General features: G+C 40.3%; 1 protein-coding gene and 1 non-coding gene across 4 annotated transcripts in view; both read right to left on the bottom strand.

Annotated features, from left to right (window-relative positions):
* LOC134213731 (klarsicht protein) overlaps positions 1-19,917 on the bottom strand; it is a 780,975-nt gene that overhangs the window by 477,440 nt on the left and 283,618 nt on the right. The window lies entirely within an intron of this gene.
* Positions 14,140-14,213, bottom strand: Trnav-aac (transfer RNA valine (anticodon AAC)). Its single transcript has one exon. It is a non-coding gene; the product is annotated as a tRNA-Val (tRNA).

Genomic DNA, 19,917 nt, shown 5'->3' with positions numbered 1-19,917 from the left:
AGCAAGCCCTCACTCACTAATGATTTCTCCAAAACAACAGGAAATGTATCTAAAATTAAAAAGATCAATCTGAATATTCAACAGTTTAAAACCTCTATTAAAAACTGTTAAACTCTACACTTTATCAATTAATGAAGCGTAGAGTTTAACAGTTTTAAAAAGAGGATTTTAAAACTCGGCCGAGTCAGCTATTGGCTTTGTGAATATATTTAGATCCTAAATCCGCTGTGCCCATCCTGCTTTCATTACTAATACCCAATCATAAACTATGACACAAAACCTCTTCAATGTATCGCTGTTGAAAATCTAATGACAACACCTATATTCACAGCGAATCTGGAGTCACGAAGAAGTTCCGTTGGTCGTGAATAAACCATCTTCCGACGGGTAAGGTTTCAATTTTTTCAACATTTTTTCTCAATTCACGACGATGCTCAAGGAACATAGACAAAAATTTCAAAATAGTTAAAAGTAGTGGCCTTGGTAACTTGAGGTCGAAAAAAGAGACTTTTTAGTTACAGGCCCGGAAAAAGTGACCAAGTCACTAAAAAGTGACCCGCTACAAGTCCTGCTTTCATCGTAAAAAAAAACGATTGTATTTGACTACATCATCGAAGGACAGCCCCTACAAAGGGTAAGCCAAGTACAAGATGTTGTCGTTAAGCTTGACAGTGGCTTCACATTCCGAACTCATTATTGCGATGTTATTTCTAAGGCCAATAAGCAACTTGGGTTCATCTTTAAAATATCTGCAGAGTTTCGTGATCCACACTACCTGGGGTCCCTGTGCTGCTCGCTAGTAAGATCCTGGTGTCCTTTTCACGCTCATTGGATTACCAGAATTGAAGCAATACAAAAAAAATCGTTTGGTATGCCCTTCGCTTCCTTTCATGGAACGACCCTGCCAATTTGCCACCTGACGGGAAACGCTGTCAACTTCTCGGATTAGAAGCCCTGGGCTGGCTCACCTTCAAGTTTTCGGAAATTGTTTATTATGCCAAATAATCCCTTTTATGAACATGAATTCATTACTAAATCATACCAAATCCCCGTTATGAACATTGACGTTCACTTTTGGTTCTATTCTTTACCCATCAATATTCCGATTATAATTTCCAGTTTTACTATTTCTGAGGAATGGTACATTCTGGCAAATTCCATTCTGCCAAATGGTCTATTCTGTCGAATGACTTTCTGATATTCGGTCCATTCTGAAAATGGGTTTCTGGCAAAAATCATTCTGGTAAATGGTTTTTTGGCAAATGTCATACAATCAAATTTCAATTAAGGAAGCAACTCTGAGTGCTGTGTATTTGTTCCATTGGACAAGCTTGACAAAATTCATTGAATTGCAGTTTACGACTATATATACGTAGTACTACGTCTGTTTTTTCTATATTGGGATACACTTGACGATTGCGAAAATCGGGGACCGTCACGAAAATATGATAGACTTTAAACTTTAATATCTCATCCGTTTCTCAACGGATTTACAATTTTTCTGGACCGTTCGTTCAAGGATGAGTCAATGCTTCTTTGTATTTATATGAAAATACTGGTTTTTAACTATTTATTATCGATAATTGATAAAAAGTTTAGAGCCATAGGTAAACCAACCAATCACCTACATGCATCACTAGCACAGACATCATAATCAAGCAACTTGCGGGTTTGGATCTTATCCTCAGTTTGAACAAGATTTCACGCAGAGCGGACGCATCAAAGCGCATTAGTTTTGGTGCTCGGTGTGTTGCTGCAGATCATTCAACCTCAACGAACCAGCTCATATGAAGAAAGGATTGACTATAAAAATAGTACTGTTGCGATCCCGCATCGCCAATGGCAATACTGAACATTTATTACAAATTGTGGTGTCAGTTAGTTGGAAAAGCGCATTGGGGAAAGAAAATTGGTTCTTCTCAGGACCAGCATTTTCTGAAAAGAAAGGTTTAATTGCGGAAATGGACTGTTTCGGTGGCATCGGCGTTTGGCTTGATTTCTGTTAGTGATTCCATCCATTCAAATTTACTGCATCATCTCCCTCCGACGCGCTATCAAATTCGCTATTTACGATTGAGTTTTGCACTTTGAAGAAAGCTTATTTTGGATAGTCGGATCAACCTTCTTTATATGAAATGGTGGCTTTTGTATAAAATCAATGAAGACGCCACCTCAGTGGAAACTATCTACAGCAATCACCCATCGGTGAACGTCACTCGGACAGACATATGCCAAGAGATAGTGTTTGGTAATATGAAGAAATTTCGTCTTGAGTCAAATTTCTGTTGTTATTTTACATACACATGAATACAATACACATCTTAGATAACCAACAGCTCATAACCAAATTCAGAATCTTGCGAGAAAATTTCATACGATTCTTAGAATTTATCATTCTCCGAACGGTCTGTTGTTTGCGGGATTTCGCAAAGAGCGGTTCGACAAAATTTGATGCAGCGGAGCGTACACAGCAGTACGAAGGCATAGGTAATAGTGGCAATGCTGAAAATTTATTCCAAATGGTGGAGGCTTAGTTCTCCTCACTTTGCCACGTACGCTTCTGTTGGCGTAAATCAAACGTTTCAAATAAATATGTTTCGGTTTGGTTTGACGTTACTTTTGATTTTATTTATTTCTTCTTTATTCCGGACATTTTGGAGGATGGTGTTCTCTAGGGATGTGATGTCCACCAATGAAAACCAGTCGAGTGGCTTCAGCAGCCGATGAGTCATGTTAATTCCACGGTTGGAGTCTCAAAGTCTACCTAACTGTGAGCAGACTTCATGATTCAGTTGTCATCCGAGCAGTTTGCTCAATGTTAATAAAAAGGCACAAATTATCATGGCATATACCGTCAATTTCGAATAGGTACGTAGTTTGCTCAATGTTGATAAAAAGCCACAAATAATCATGGCATATACCATCAATATCGAATAGGTACGTAGTCACTTTTGCGTACAACCCGATTGGGCTGCACCTTTGAGTTGTTATCCGATTTTCATTACATTGCGACAGGAACCAGAATAAAATTTCATTATTTACACGCAAAAACGCGTAATGAATGCGTGAACTAAAAAGTTCCCGGTGCATTTTTAGTCACAATTTCGGGAACGTTCAGGAAAACATGACTGGTGCTTCCGAATCCATGACTAATGATTCGGTATTTATTCTTTTGCAGTGTGGGTCGTGAAAAATGTCCAAATTTATACCCAATAATCGTTATTTGCAGGAAGTGTTTGTATTCTTCTTTCATTCGAAAAAAATAGGTCGTCGAAGAGCATCAAATGCTCCAAAAAGTCTACGGAGATGCTTTCCTATGTGAAACGAAGTGCCTGGATGGATTTCAGGAAAGCCTAAAACTTTCGGCAGACACTGAATTCGCGACAATGCCCGATGTCGGCCCATGATAAACACAAGATGAGCTTCCTGCAGCGTTGAGAGTTACCCGCCGAACTATTTCCAAGTGATTACATGCGTTCGAGATGATTCAAAAGCGTTATTTTCCACCTGTGAACAACTTCTTCAGCGACAAAAAGGAATGGTTCAGTACTACAACCAGTAGAAAATAAAAATCTGGATGGTTATGCACACGATCCCCCAACTTGAGCTTGAGCTTGAGCTTGATTGACTGCTGACTGACCAGATCAACTGTTCTTACACAGGGAGCCAACAGATGTTTGCTTGGGACTAGCACACATCTTCAATGTACAAGTACTGGTGATCTCATTTGTTAGGTCATACTGGCGCCTGCCACGTCAGAATGCAAGTCAATGTAGGGAAGGGGGAGGAAATGATGATGCAATCACTCGCCCACTGCAAGCCGAATATACCTCTGCACTTGCCACGAGTTCATGCGGAATTTGTTGGAATTTTTGGGCTAGGTTCGAGAGGCAAAGGTCCCCGTCTTGGTTAACGAGCTGCCACGTGATAGATAGGAGAAGGTAACTGATGGAATTTCTAATGGGATTGTAGGAAACGAGCTCTATAGTTCATTTCCAATTCTAGCAAGTTGAAGGTATAGGAATAGTAATGCGATTGCTAGAACATGAGAAATATAGAGAAAGATACTAAGTAGGATAATGGAACGGACCTGGGATTGAACCCACGACCTCCTGCGTATGAGACAGAAGCAGTAGCCATGTGACTACCAAGCCCGCTTGCACACGAAAAGATCGCCCAACTACCTAACAAAGTTTGGTGCATTGATGAATGTAGTGCCATCATGCTTAAGATTATAAAATCATTGATTGCTCGAACAAAACTGACATAACTTAACATATGAAAATTGTTGGACACGACGATCAAAAGATTTGAATTGTTTCATATAATAATAAAAGGCTGAAAAGCATCCTTTCAAAACGCTCAGAAGCCTCCTTATGAGAGGCTCGAAAGTATCCTTCAAGAGGTTTTGAATGGCCTTTTAGCGGGCTAGTAAGCCTCATTTAAAGAAGCTCCGAAGGCTCCTGCCACGAGGCCCCAAAGCCTCGTTTCAAAAGGCTAGGGAGTCTCGTTTCGAGAGTCGGAAGCGTCCTTTTAAGAGGTTAGGAAGCCTCCTGCCGAGAAACTCGGAAGCCTCTTCTTAAAGAATTGATAGCCTCCCTCCTTTTAAGAGGTTAGCCTCCTCCTTTTAAGAGGTTAGGAAATCTCCTGCCGAGAAACTCGGAAGCCTCTTCTTAAGAGAATTGATATGCCTTTCTTTGCTCGTCTGACATAAAAGTCTAATTCCCCTATCTTTTTTTCTTTCTCGTTTTTGTTTTTGTCTTATTGTTCTGTGTAATACGAAGCTATGGCCATCCGGAAGATGCTCCCTGACGAACCACAACTCGAGCCCGACGCTACGCCATACCGTTATTGACGTCAAATACCCGGATGAGCAGCTGAAATACCTCAAACCTAAATCCCAACCTAGTCCGTCCTGAAATTACGCAATCTAACCTTGAGTCGCCACGAGTATCTTGGTCTATACCCTTTCCCCTTACTAACTGTTGATAATAAGATGATATCGATTGTAAATATCATAAAGTCTCGGCTCCGTTAAGTGTTATACACGCCTGAGCCTGTCAAATAAACACTATTGATAAAAAAAAAAGAGAATTGAAATTCGTCTTTCAAGAGGCTTAGAAGCATCGATTCAAGAGTCTGAAATACGTCCGCTCGGAAGCCTCCTTTTAAGAATCCCCCTTCGAGAGGTTCGGAATTCTTCTTTCAAGAAGCTGAGAAGCGCCTTTTCGAGATGCTCGCAAACTTCATTTCAAGAGGCTCGGAATCTTCATATCAAGAGGCTCTCGGAAACCCCTAAAAGCCATGTATTTCATTAACTTCTTAAAATCTTTTCATATATTGGGCAGACCTTGGGGCAGACCCAATTTGATGTTTATGCCATACCATTATAATGTTGTAATATTAGAAGTCATCTTATAATTTTTCTGGGTGCTTCTTCGTCCTTGTCTGCACTGCACTCAACTAGACTTAACAACTACAACCCTGTTTCAGAAGTATCTTGGCGATCACATAAACGTTGTTAATTTTGTTCATATTTAATTTAATTATTTACTAACTTTATGTATCACATTGTATCTCATTAAACGAATGCTGCGGTAGACAAATGACAGACTGATGATCAAATGGATAGAAACATTCTCTAGCATTCAAGCGTTTATGTTCACTTGACCAAATAATCAATTTGATGTTGACGAAGCATAAGGTGCAATATTATGCAATTATGTAAACATAAAAAATTAATAATTACTATAAATTTTATACCAAATTTCGTTTTTTACATTTTGATTATTATGAATATTGAATATTATGCTTCTGGAAAGCATACAATAATTACCCATCCATAGTCCAACTCCAGATATCTAAGAATGTTACGCGAGCTCACCGCATGTTCGTTAATCTATTCAACACTTTCTACCCTTATTCGTACCCTACTGATCGTAAGGATCTGGCTGTACGATCAGTTATACTCTGCTAACACTGATTTTATCAGAATTTTGGTCAAAAGTCCTTTTCGAATGCTTATTGGGAAACCTTTAGCATTTACGCGTTTTGCCTTTCTCGTACAACAAAGTTGTACCGAAAGGCTATCATTTCACTCCGAAAACGAGCTTTTTATAGAAGCCTCGGAGACCCATAGTGTTATATACCAATCGACTCAGCTCAAAAAGCTGAGCAAATGTCTGTCTGTCCGTATGTATGTATATGTGTATGTATGTGTGTGCACAAAAACTAAGAAAAACATTAGACAACTTTTCATATAGCAATTCTTAACCGATTTTCTCGCAACAAGTTTCATTCGACAGGGGACAAAGCCTAGTTGATCACAATTGAATTTTATATCGATCGACCATTGCGTTTGAAAGTTATAAAGAAAATGGTACATCAAACCATATTAACGCCATATAAGATTGGTGTCTTGGCTAAATGCGAGAAAGGCAGTATCATCACTCGGTGAATTAAGTTGGTTTTTTTTATTGCATCTGAATACGATTCGAACATCAAATGCTGTTATGATCATAGTGATAATTCGGCATACTTTTTGGTTAGACTAAAATGCACCAGACGCCATTATTCAATGGATGAAATAAAACTATTGTCTCCATTCTCTAAGCTAAACGTGATAGAGTTTTCAGTGGCACCAGTTGACAAAAAAACCAAAAAATAATATTTGAAGCATATTGCAGCACAGTCACTGTTGCTTATCCCTTGTTTGTTGAGATTTGCGCCTCTAAATTTGTAGAGAAATTTAAAAATTGGTTTCTTACGCATTTCGCATTTGCATTTACTAATAGCCCATGAGTTCCTGATACCGGAATGCAAAGCCATCAAATGCGCCTACCGTAAAAAAAATCAAAAGGGGACCGCATACATATGTTAATATGCAATTAATTCCACAATCCCGAACCAACAACAGGTTTAACGTCAACCCTTCCTATCCAGCCGTACCAAGAAGAAATAATAATTTACGCAGTCTATTTCTCTCCCCTGGAATAAATTACACTTCCACTTCCTACCGACAAACTGCATGTCGTCGAAGCCATTCTTCTCCGTTAGTTAGATTGTGTTACCCAACCGACACTTCCGGTAGAACACATAACTTCATTAGGCTGTCGTCAGCCGTGAGCTTATAGCCGTTATGTTGCCTCGAAGTATTATAAAAACGCGGCTATTTCTGTTTCTTTAGGAAAACAAACAAACCAACAGTTCCGCTACCGCGGGAGCACGCTTTTCCTCGTGGAATGGCACCAATAAATCAGTTTCACCTTGAGCTCCTCCGCTAATATAAGTTTAATTTCGACCGAAAATGACAGACTAATTGGAGGTTGGGATTGGGGTATTGCACAAACAGATCAAAATTTCGTGATTGACCCGCGCGCTAGACGGCTATCTAAATTAGCATTAATTCGTTTGGAACCAGAACAATCACCATCGTGGCACAATTCCTCATTAGAGGCACACAATAAGTAAACCTGCCCGAGCGCAGACAGGCAGTGGTTCAGCAAACCGCACCCGAAACGAAGATGAGAGATCGAAACGAAGCGAAACAACCCCGAAAAAGACATGGCAAGAAACGCGCTAATAAGATTGGTGGGTTTAGCTTTTTTTTGCGCTATTCCAAGGTCTTCGTCTAAGGCATGTATCGGTTTTCTAGCGACCGACAGAGCCGTGATGGTGTGGAGCCAAGCCTTCGAGCTAGCCATGAAATGTTTGTTGAGTTTTCGACCGTCGAATTTCTTGGGAATCGATCGGTTCAACTGTCAGTCAGTCAGTAGTGGCGAAGGTGATTGGAAACATCACCTAATTGCCCTTTGTTAACCTTAGGTTTTGGGTCTTCCTACTTCGAAGTAAATATTTGGGAATCAACACCCCTATCGGTTAACATTACAGCTCTCGACGGTCATTGGCAATATCAGAAGCATTTCACGGATTAACGTTCTAATTACGGCACATTTGTTTTCCTCCGCTCGGGCTACCGAGGGACACGATTCGCTTTTCAGAATGTGCCTACATGCATCTCCCCATCAGTTTCCGAAAGGAAGTCCAACTCAGTCAGAGCCAATGAACGAATGCCTTTTCCGTCGTTGTTGCAGGCAGCTGCTTCTTCTTCACCGCACTTGGTCTTGGGAAAACCACAAACAGCAGCAGCAGCAGCAGCAGTAGAACACATGTTTTCCAATATTGTTGCCAATGATGCTCGCTTTTCGGTTTGAAGCGGTCGTCGTCGTCGTCGTCGTCGGTGTGTTGATGTTGGGATCTCATCCATTAAACATTACCCGCGCGCTGGCTGCGGCTGGAAGCAGCCTTTAACAAAATGTGGGGCCAGTTTGAGAGCTAGCGTATTGGTGGCAATAAATGTACACTCCGTCCACAGTTATCAGTCAATTAGGGAAGCAAATCAGAGCGCTGTGTATTTGTTTCATTGGACAAGCTTGACCGCACAGAATTCATTAAATTGCAGTGAACGGCTAAATTTTGTTGACCACAATTACGAACAAAATAACAGTCGGTTACAATATTGCGTAAAAGTTTGAAGGGTGACTCATAATCGCGGGTAAACTGTAGCCACATATGAATCGTAAGACGTCTGATTTTGCTGTACATGCCGGTCTCTACATACCGGCGGATTGCGTTTCCTTTCGTGTGGTACACGGCAGCCACTCAGTCATTGAAGCCGGCACCATCCATTGGGTTTTATTTTACGTTTTCAAGTTTATTTATAAAGCCTCGAAAACGTAGCTACGAATTTGACTCGATTACGGTGGAATAACTGGCGGATGGAGCCAGCGAAGGATGCGTGGTGGCGAGGAGCTGTGTTTCATTGAGATTTGAAATTCCGGAGAAGCTGTTTGTTTGCGACGAATCAGGCGGATTAGCGAACTTCGACTATATTCGATGATTTCCTTTTCGGAAAGCAAGAAAATGACGTACGTACACGATTGAAAGAGGCTCCAGGGAAGATCAGTTTATGTCAGTAGTTATCAAGTCGAGGTATCCGATTATTGCAAGCACTTTTCCGCATCGGCGACTTTCGACAACGAGATCAAATCTGCGAAATTTGGAGTCGAATCGTGGCAGGCACTTTTACTCACTATGACCTCCGTAAGACAGTTCGATCGCCGACTCGATAAAACGTTAACCGTCGTTTCGATTAAACCACCAAAACAGTTATTAAGGCTTAGTTCGTACAGGAAAATTTCGAAATCGATTTTTTTTATTTTTGATGCCAAATGTCTTAGAAATGCATGAAACGTCGAGATCTGGTGCCAACTCAAAAAAAAAAATTGAAAAAAAATAGTTTTTTGGAATTTTTGGGAATTTTTTAGAAATCGAAATGTTTTGATGCCAAATGTCTTAGAAATACATAAAACGTTGAGATCTGGTTTCACCGCGAAGATTTTGAAGATAATTGACTTTTTGGGACTTCAATTTTTTTTTTGGATTCTGACCCGTAACGCTGGGTAGACACCTTTACGTGGTGTGTTACGGGATAAGATCTACCACGGTTACATTGCCAGCTACAGGCAAATCCTGACCCAACGAATACCTTCCTCATTATCCAACTCCGTGGTATTTATGAGGGTGTCGCTAAGTCGGTGGCCTCTCGTTAAGTAAGTACCACATCAACACTTCCTTCCTCTCCCTAGTTACGGTGAAGATGGGTGGTGAAAGTAGGCTTTCGAGCCGAGCTTTTTGAAAGAAGGATTTTTGTTCTCTTAAAAGGAGGCTCCCGAACATCTAGAAAGCAGGCTTTCGGGCCTATTAAAACGAAGCTTCTAGGCCTCTTGAGCCGCTTGAAAGGAGGCTTTCGAGCCTCTAGAAAGGAGACTTCCGAGCCTCTAGAAAGGAGACTTCCGGGCCTCTAGAAAGGAGGCTTCCGAGCCTCTAGAAAGGAGGCTTCCGAGCCTCTAGAAAGGAGGCTTCCGAGCCTCTTGAAAGGAGGCTTCAGGAGCCTCTTGAAAGAAGGCTTCCGAGCCTCTTGAAAGGAGGCTTCCGAGCCTCTTGAAAGGAGGCTTCCGAGCCTCTTGAAAGGAGGCTTTCGAGCCTCTTGAAAGGAGGCTTCCGAGCCTCTTGAAAGGAGGCTTCCGAGCCTCTTGAAAGGAGGCTTCCGAGCCTCTTGAAAGGAGGCTCCCTCTTGAAAGGAGGCTTCCGAGCCTCTTGAAAGGAGGCTTCCTGAGCTCTTGAAAGGAGGCTTCTGAGCCTCTTGAAAGGAGGCTTGAGCCTCTTGAAAGGAGGCTTCTGAGCCTCTTGAAAGGAGGCTTCCAGCCTCTTGAAAGGAGGCTTCTGAGCCTCTTGAAAGGAGGCTTGAGCCTCTTGAAAGGAGGCTTCCGGGCCTCTTGAAAGGAGGCTTGAGCCTCTTGAAAGGAGGCTTCCGAGCCTCTTGAAAGGAGGCTTGAGGCCTCTTGAAAGGAGGCTTCTGAGCCTCTTGAAGGAGGCTTCCAGGCCTCTTGAAAGAAGGCTTCCGAGCCTCTTGAAAGGAGGCTTCCGAGCCTTTTGAAAGGAGGCTTCCGAGCCTCTTGAAAGGAGGCTTCCGAGCCTCTTGAAAGGAGGCTTCCGAGCCCCTTGGAAGGAGACATCCCTAGCAGCACAATTCGGACCGATTCGATTGCTGCAACTCAAATGTGACCAAATTCAGTTGCACATGGGTTACAGAAACCTTTATACCACATGTGTGCTGCTCGGGATACAGGCCTCTTGAAAGGAGGCTTTCGAACCTTTTGCAAAAAGGCTTCTGAACATCTTGAAAGAAGGCATTCGAACTGCTTGAATGGAGCTCTTCTTTCTGTTTTCAGGGTTTCCGATCAGGAAGCGAAGTATGAATATAAAATAGACCATTGACGGCTCTGACCGCTTCCAGGACCTACGAATTGCCCCCGAGGAAACTGTGAATAGGGATATTTTAGTTTTAACACCAAAACCATTCATTCGACGGCTCTTTTGTATTGGTTTTCGATCAGGAAGCGAAGAATGAATATAAAATGGTCTATTTCCGGCTCTGACCGCTTCCAGGACCTGAAGAACCTATGGAAAGGGAAATTTTAATCTTAGCACCAAAGTCAGTCATTCCATTGCTTTTTTTCATGGCTTTAGATCAGGAAGCGAAGTATGAATATAAGAATGGGCCATTGACTTTTTTGACCGCTTGCAGGACTTTTGAACTCCAGGGTTCGTTTATTCAATTGGTTTTTCATTCTTGACACATTAGAAATCTTCTGGAATAAAATCATAGTGGACGATCTATCAAAAAGCGAGATTCAAATAAATTTGTGGCCTGACCCCTTTGATAAGTATTGATCGGAAACAATTATAAAGAAGTGGCACGTTAACACCATTTTTGGATTACGGCAGAATTTGCTTTGATTTACTGATCGTCATGCATGTTATGTACAAGGCAAAGTTTTGAAATAATAAAAATTACACAATTATCAACACTTTATGAATAAGCTCCGATTTTAATTGTAATACGTCCGCCATTATGCATTTTTGTCTGAGCTACCCCTTAGGGCCAGCGAAGGTACCCCTAGGGGTACATGTACCCCAGGTTGTGAACCACTGCGCTAGTGTATTTTACAATTTTCAGAAAGCAGAAAACACGCAGAAAGATCGCGCGATCTTCTGAAATGTTGGGTTCTGCGTGAAACTGTTGTTAAGTGAATGATTCAGTGCGCGATTGGTAAGGTTTTGTTCTACTTTGTGCAGCCGGTAAGCAAATTATTCGTGATTACGTTGCGATTTAATATATCCCGTCCCGTAGACCGCATGGTTTACCGAAGTGCATTCAGGTAAAATATCCTTAGTAACTAACCTGTAATACCCTATCCCAAGACAATCGTGGAGATGCAGAGATGTACTCGATCTCTAGTAGTTACGAGAGTCGGACTAGCAACCCTCCCCTTTCTATGTAACCATAAGGACGTGGCCGGTGTCGTTATTGCAGAGCTGTGCGTCGTTTATCAACTGTACATGCGCCGGTAAAATTTTCACCGTACATGTATCCTTCATTTGTTTAGATATGGAAAACAGAGAACGAGAAAATACATCTAGGTGCCTCTGCAGTTATTCGTTTGTTACATTACTAAGATAAGTCTTACAAAAACTACGAGTGACGGAAAAAGTCTGTTCATGTTTATGAGTTCAAACCATGTAGAAATAACTTTGATTTCCCCCGGGAAGAGAAGAACTATTAAGATATTTCACAAAAGAGAGAAATATGGCACACACCTTCCTACATAACTGTTTCCAACCCAGGAAATCCTCCTGGTACCATTTTGGGGAAATCCTGGAAATCTAGTGCATATCAACCACAGAAATCCAATTCCACCAAATTGCTGCGAGAATTTTGGGGAATTACTAGTCAGAGAATTCTAGACACTTTTTTTTTTCTATTTTTGATGATTTTTTTCGTGGGGTTATTTCAATGTTTTCATAAATCGAAAGACCAGAAATAAGCAAAAACAAATCGCGTAAAACGCGACCCCAGTGTATTCCAAGAATTCAGGGATATTTCTTTTCTAGGAATTCAGGAAAATGCCTTCCCAGGAGTTGTGGGGATTTACCCGTTTAGGAATTATGGAAAGGGTTCAATCAAAGTTAATTGCCTATTTCCGGGGATTAAACCACCCGACTTGGACGTTAATTGAAGAATGTGTATAGCCGCCAGACATTCTAAATACTCACGCTCCGCTAATGTGGACGTGTACTATACACATGTGGAAGTATTGGCTTGAGAAATGGATTGCGAGTGATTTGACTATGCGTCCAATTTGGGATTCTCGAGCTCGTTCAGTAGCCGCTAGGTTGCGAAGGCCGACGGAGGTCCTTCGTAGCTTAGTTGGTTAAAGCACCAGTCTAGCGTACTGTAGCGTCATGGGTTCGAGTCCCATCGAAGGGAAAATGGTTACCTCCAATACATTTTCCAAAACAATATCTTCCACTTAACGTACATATTCACATATGAATTTTCATAACATTATGGAAAGTTCTTTCTTCAAGGATTTTAAGGGGGAACACAAATTGGTGTTTGTGGTATTTCTCGGTGTTGCACTACCACAATCGCAATTCTTTGTAAGACGGAAAGAAACAGACGACACACCGCCGGTGAAAAATCATTCAGAAAGCTCTTCTCATTGCCCAATTTGTCTTGATCCTTAAGGAATTCCGGTCCCTCTAGATATTCATTTTTCTTGAATTTGGTTTGGGGGTATCGATGATTTTATATATTCCGAATATGCAGAGACAATTCATAAAATTTTCCCTTTAGAAATTATATTGGAATAGAACTCACTTCAATGCACATGCCAACTGGCGTACTAATAATTATTATATATCATATAAAAAAAGGTTCTCCTATGAATTGAAATATGTCGGAAAACAGTGAAGTGTATGTTGAGTGTTGAGAAAATCAATATTTTCGTTTGCTGAACAACTCAATTCTGGGGAATTCCTGCTCCACGAATTCTGCGAAACACATACTCTAAGTAAGTAAGAGTTCTGGAGACTTACTCCTTGAGGAATTAAGGAGAATTCTTCCTTCAAGAGTTCTAGAGAACCTCAACCTACTACTCCTGCTTCCCTGTCAGGTATTCTGTTTTCTCGGATTCTCAGTAAATCTGTCTTCAGGTTTTCTCAGAAATTCTTTCTGTTCTCCATAAATTCTGGATTATTCCTCCATCAGGATTTTTGGTAAATATCTCCTTCAGCAATACGAGGGAATTCTCCTCCTAGAAATCTCTGGAAGAAATCTGAATAAATTCGAAAACGTTAAGAAACTTCCCATGGTATTCCTAAAAGAATTCTTGCAGAAACCCATGAGGAGCTCTTGAAGAAATTCCTGAAGGTGCCATGGATAAATGTCTGAATGGTCTGAGAAATTTCGAGAGAAGTTCTGCAGAAATGAGTTACCCTAAAATGAATATTAACTAAAACAAACAGTCCAATCAAAGTTAATTGCCTATGTTCCGGGTATTAGACCACCCGATTTGAACATTAATTTACAATGTTCTGAAAACTCAGATGTGAATATGTACATTATGTGGAAGATTTTGTTTCAAAAAATGTATTCTAGGTAAGAAAATTATTTTGAGCTTTTTAGTGGAATGTTTTCACCTGTCATAAGACGAGTTTATACAGGTAATCACCTTCCTTCGATGGGACTTGAACCCACGACCCTCAGTACGTTAGACTGATGCTTTAACCAAATAAGCTACAAAGGACCTCCGTCGGCCTTCGCAACTTAGCGGCTACTGAATGAGCTCAAGATTCCCAAATTGGACGGAAATTGATGAAAAACTGAAAACGAGCTCACCAACCACTAGGAGTACTGAGCAAACCACGTCAGTAACGAAATGGGTATTTAGTTCTGATTCTGCATCGGAGTTGTAATATTTATTTCTCTTCGGGAAGTCTGAGAGGATTTGTCTAAGAATTTGTGTTATAGATTCAAGATTTTTACCAAAAATATTTTTGATTTTCGAGAAAATCCAAATTCCACTTTGAGTAAATCACATATGTATATATCCATATGATTAATGAGAGAAAACCTTCAGAATATCTGAGAGGAAATATCCATCAGGAAGATTTCTTTGTAATGCATAAAGCTTTTCTAAAAATAACAAGGAATTATAAGAAAACTCTTCGGAGATTCTTCCTAGTTTTTATAATAAATTCCCTCTAAGAATGTTGGAGAATTACTTTAGACTTTTGGAAGTATTTCATCAGAATCTAGAGGAATTCTTTGAGGAAGTAATTGTGGATAGGTACAATAATTATGTAAATGCTCAGGAAGGAAGTGGATAGCGATTCAAATTGATTTATCCAAAGACAATTATAAATTCAAATCCTTATTGTACGTCTCCGTTTACCTTTATATGTAAGAAATTTTAAATCCTAAAAAAATCCAACTGTAATTTAGAAAAAAAAACGGAGACACAGGATTTCCAACCCAAGTTTGGCGAGTTTGATTCTCAGTCCGGTCTAGAATGTTTTCGGGTGGGAAACATTCCCGACTTCTTGCTTGCCACACGACATACACATTCATGCAACGACAGGCATAGAGAAGCTTGCAATTGTTAATTGTGGAAAGGTTACTACATAGAACATTTAGTTGAAAAACAAAAGTTGATTTTGTGAGTTCGTTCCAAATATTGCAACAGTAATAAATAGTTTCAAATATTGCAACAGAAAAAAAATTAAAATTCGCTAATGTAAAAACTATATTCTCCTTATCCGCATCATAAAACAGCTGTCGAAAGCATAAATAATAGGTCAATCCCAAGTGTCTTTGCTCACTTGGCACAATATCCACTTTAACGTTCTAAAAGACAATCCAATATATCTCCAGCATGACCAAGATCATAACAACTTACTCTCTACCCAACAGATCGTGCCAGAAAACATACACAGCCATCTCGATAGTTATGCTTTTGATTGCCCATCAAAAACATAAAACATACATAAACAAACGAACCGAAGCGGGACCGGCGCACCGGCTCAAACAGAAAACTCACTTTTTAATCCGAAAAGCGTGAAACAGGAATTCCTCGTTTCCTTCCCTTGTCTTCGGTTAGCGAAGGGCCGTAGATGCGATGATCAGTGTAATTCCCACTCGTTTGTTCTATCTCCACTCGATTCACTCCCTGTGCTCGCTTCTTCCGAATCCAAACAAAGTAAAAATTCTTCTTGCTCTTGTTATTTGAGAGGATAATCACATCAACACCAACAACATCAACATCAGGAGTATGAAAACCCAGCTCTTTCTCTTCTCTTCGAGGGGTGTTCTCTCCTCTACGTGCTCGACTGGCAACAACAATATTCCAGAACGAAAACAGCACCAACTAAAGCACCAACAAAAACAACAATCAGCGAGCTGCTTCCAAGATCCACATAACAATCTTCTTCTTCTTCAAGAAGTTGGTTTCTTGCGGTGCGCCACCGGATCGCAAACTCCTTTTTCTTCCCGTTCGTTCACCGATGTGTGCGCGGGCCAACAAAACTGAGTACGAAGTGAATAAGTGAGCCGTCGTGCTACTCCTTCGCGTCCCACTTCATCTCACGTCACACACGACAGAACAACAACCCCTCTGCTTCTGCTAATGACACTGCAGAAAATTCTTGTCTCCTCCTCAATTTCCACGTGCGTCGTTCCCGTATGCTTGCGTACGAGTGCGCGCGAGATCGCGACCGTGCGTGCGTATTGCCACTTTTATTTATAACTTCACTCTTGTCAGAATAATTTTATTTTTGTATAAATAGCTTTTTCGTGCATTCCACTATGTCGCTTTTGTCATTGGTTTCGTCTTGATCACCAAACAAAAACACACTGCTCGTCACGATTAACAAGAAGGCACTAAGAACATCTTTTCAGTCAGCTTTTGGGTCTTTTTGTGTCATGAGAATTAACGAATAATAGCACCAAACTTTTCTCTGAACTCAACTGTCGCCTTAATTAACACCGGTAAGGATGCATGTACCGATTATTCACATGAAGCTATCGACACGAGTGAGAAGTAAGAGCACCGAACGATAATAACTCATTTACAGATATCTAAAATCGACTAAACTTTTTCTGTACACTATACACTGTACAAAAAATGGAATAACTTTCGTAAACTACTGCATCATGCAAAGCAATGTCCGTTATCCTCCAGTAAGGAAGAACAAACCCAAAGTAAAACCGTTCCGCGAATTAAAACGCGACTCTTTCTCGATTCGCTACTCGGCACGACAGAAAGGGATTCAACAGAAGAATGCGGAGGGAAAATATCAACAAAAAATCGCCACGTGCTTGCGCAAAGCACACTTCCGACTGCGTCCTCTACGTACAACGTCTAGAGTGAAACTGGCGACCGCGGCGGCGCGCGAATACGAACGCGATCCGAACGGTGAAACCGCGCCTCTGCATGCTGATGTCCGCTCCATCCGACTCCGAAATGGACACTCAACTTGAGTGAGTGCCTATTTACGGCCATCACGACGCGACGGCGGGGAAAAAAAGCTCCCGGTCGCGCAAGCCCAGCGCAGCATAGAAAGGAACGAACTCACCACAGCCAGCGGAGCTTTTCACGATCATCGAATAACCGAATGAGGAAAATGCTCTACGCTGTGAGTGACCGCTTCGGCTGGGTTTCAGTTGATGAAACAATGTACCAGAGTGGGTGGTGACTGTTGAGCTTTCTACCACAGCATGACAGTTATGTCTCGATTATGTGGACCCTCGATTTCATAAAACATATGTTTCAACTCCAGATTTTAATTTTTTTTAAAGCTAATTAAAATTTAGGTTTTTCTCGGAAAGATGTGAAGTTTGATGAAACAGTATGGTGATACATTTTATCACGCACAACCTCAATTTTCAAGAAATCGATCCAAATTGATTCAAGTTTTCATCGGAGATGCGAGTGACAACGGTGACGATGACGACCACGGGACAATTGAAATTGCAGTCACGCTCGCTCGACTTGCACACAGCCGGGCCGCCGTCAAATGATTCGCTAATGGCAACACACGATTCCGCGTTGTCGCTTTTTTTGTTTTGTTTTTGCTGCCCGATGCAGATGGGTGTTTGTGTTTGCATGCGGGTGACAAGCTGAGTAGCGCTAGCGCGCCCGCTTCGTCGTGATGGATGGATGTTGTGCTTGGTGAATGAAAATGGATGTGATAAAAAACACGAAATAATAGACTTGGTAGAGCAGTGAACAAAAACAGAGACGAACCTCATCGGTTGTGGCCAATGCCTTTTGTTGGGCCCGTTTGGGCGCTGATTGGATTAAATTAATGCGCGATAATGGTGATTCCTTATCCGTGGAAACATGCCTTAGGTTGTTGACTCATTATAAAGCCATAAAGGGCTATGGGGACATTAATTTTCAATCACAATTAATAATGAGAGCTATTAAAAAATCTGTCAATTTTATTGACTAAACAATTATCTCTTTTTATTTTACAAACTAGCTGACCCGTCGAACTTCGTCTCATCTTTATGCAGAAAATATTGTTTCATTTGTATAGGAGCCCCCCTTCTTCTAGAGCGGGAAGGGGTCTCAAATCTTCACACAAAAAATCTTGTCTTCAAAAACCTCCACATGCGAAATTTGGTTTAATTTGTTAGTTGATTGTTCTCGAAAGAAATTTGTATTTCATTTGTATGGGAGCCCCCTCCTTCTTCTAGAGATGGGAGGGGTCTACAATAATCATAGAAACATTCCTTGATTTCGAAAACCTCTACATTGGTTTAATTTGTTTGATTAGTTTTCGAGTTGCAAAAATTTGTGATTCATTTGTATGGGACCTCCCCCCCCCCCTTCTAGAGCGAGACGGGGTCTCGAACCATCTTAAAAACCTTCACTGTGCCCATAAAAAACCTGCACACAAATGTTCAAATGGACAGCTAAGAACTACTGTTCCGAGTCTATAAGGGTCAGACAGACAGAAATTCATTTGTACGTCTTATATAGAAGAAGATGTAAGTAGATTGAACTGAATCCAAAGGATTAGAATAGAATTCACTATAATTCCTGGTATTCGGATAGATTTAAATAGTCCCTTACCTAGCAATAGAGGGGGACGTTGTAATGTACATAAAATTGTGACAAAATCGTTATATGCTAAGACCAAATGTAAACAATAAGTTTTAGTTAATTCTAGACCAACATTTGAAAATGGCGTGACAGCCAAAATTTACTATTACTGATTCCTTGTCTCCATACAAAGTTAAATACATAGACAAAAAACTGGAAAGATTGGATTTTGGCTGTTACGCCCTTTTCAAATGTTGATCTAGAATTCCTTGATAAAGGTACAATATATGTAACCGAAACGTCGGATAAAAACGTAAAACCCGTTTTTGAGCATAAAAAAATTGAAAGCCATAACCTCAAATAACACCATCATAGTCGATCTCTCATAGAAAGGCATCAATAAGAACATTCGTTCCGAATTCCCGGGAAAAAAACTTTTGAATTTTAATTTTTCAATCACATATTCCTCCAGAGTTTGTGGATGATTTTTTTCGAGAAGAAATTCTGAGAATTCATTCTAAGCGAAAAAAATTCACACAATCTATGAGCTTCTGACGGGTTAGAAACAAAAGGTCGAAAGGACAAAATGTCGAAAGACAAAAGGTCGAAGGGACAAATGGTCGAAAATGACCAAAGGTCGAAAAAACAAAAAGTCGAACGGGATAAAACGACGAAAAAAACAAAACACCGAACAGGACAAAAGGTCGAAAGAAACAAAAGGTAAAAAAGAAAAAAAAAGGTTAAAGAAAGATCGACATAGACAAGAAACTGTAACAGAGAGAATCAATCTCGCACAATACATGTTTTACTCGTTTCGTAAATCAATTATCATATGTATCTCTAACAGAACTATCTAAAAATCATATTATTGTTTCATAGTAATTACTCCTTCTTTGAACATTGTTCATTCTTCAACTTTGATTGATGAGATGAGTGTATTACTTCTGCTTGAAGTTAAATACACCCAACTTGTTCTTGATCGACTTTTTTTCCCTTTCGACCTTTTATCCCCTTCGACGTTTTGTCCCTTTCGAACACCTGTCCCTTCGACATTTTGTCTTTTCGACTTTTTGTCCTTTCGACCTTTCGACATAGATTCCTTTTGAGTTTAAGATTGCTTCTAGATTGATATGATAATTGTTTAAGATTTTCCTCAAAATTCTCCAGAGATTTTTTTCCGGGCTAGTGAACCTTTTTCTGCGAGATCCTTTTTTTTAAACATTTTTGAAAACAAAATTATTGGTTTTATACCGCATTTGCAAAAGAATTATTTTAAGAAGTGGCCCGTGAAGTTTTTGTAAAAATTGATCAGAAATTGTTAAAAAAAAAATCTAATTTAAACCTTTAAATAATCACATTCTTTCTTTCTTAGAGTTTCCTCTAAATCCTAATTCAGGGTAAA

This window comes from Armigeres subalbatus, chromosome 2, assembly GCF_024139115.2.
Source record: "Armigeres subalbatus isolate Guangzhou_Male chromosome 2, GZ_Asu_2, whole genome shotgun sequence".
NCBI classification, from domain to species: domain Eukaryota; kingdom Metazoa; phylum Arthropoda; class Insecta; order Diptera; family Culicidae; genus Armigeres; species Armigeres subalbatus.
Note: the sequence above shows the minus strand (reverse complement) of the source record. Positions and strands in the feature narration are given on the sequence as shown.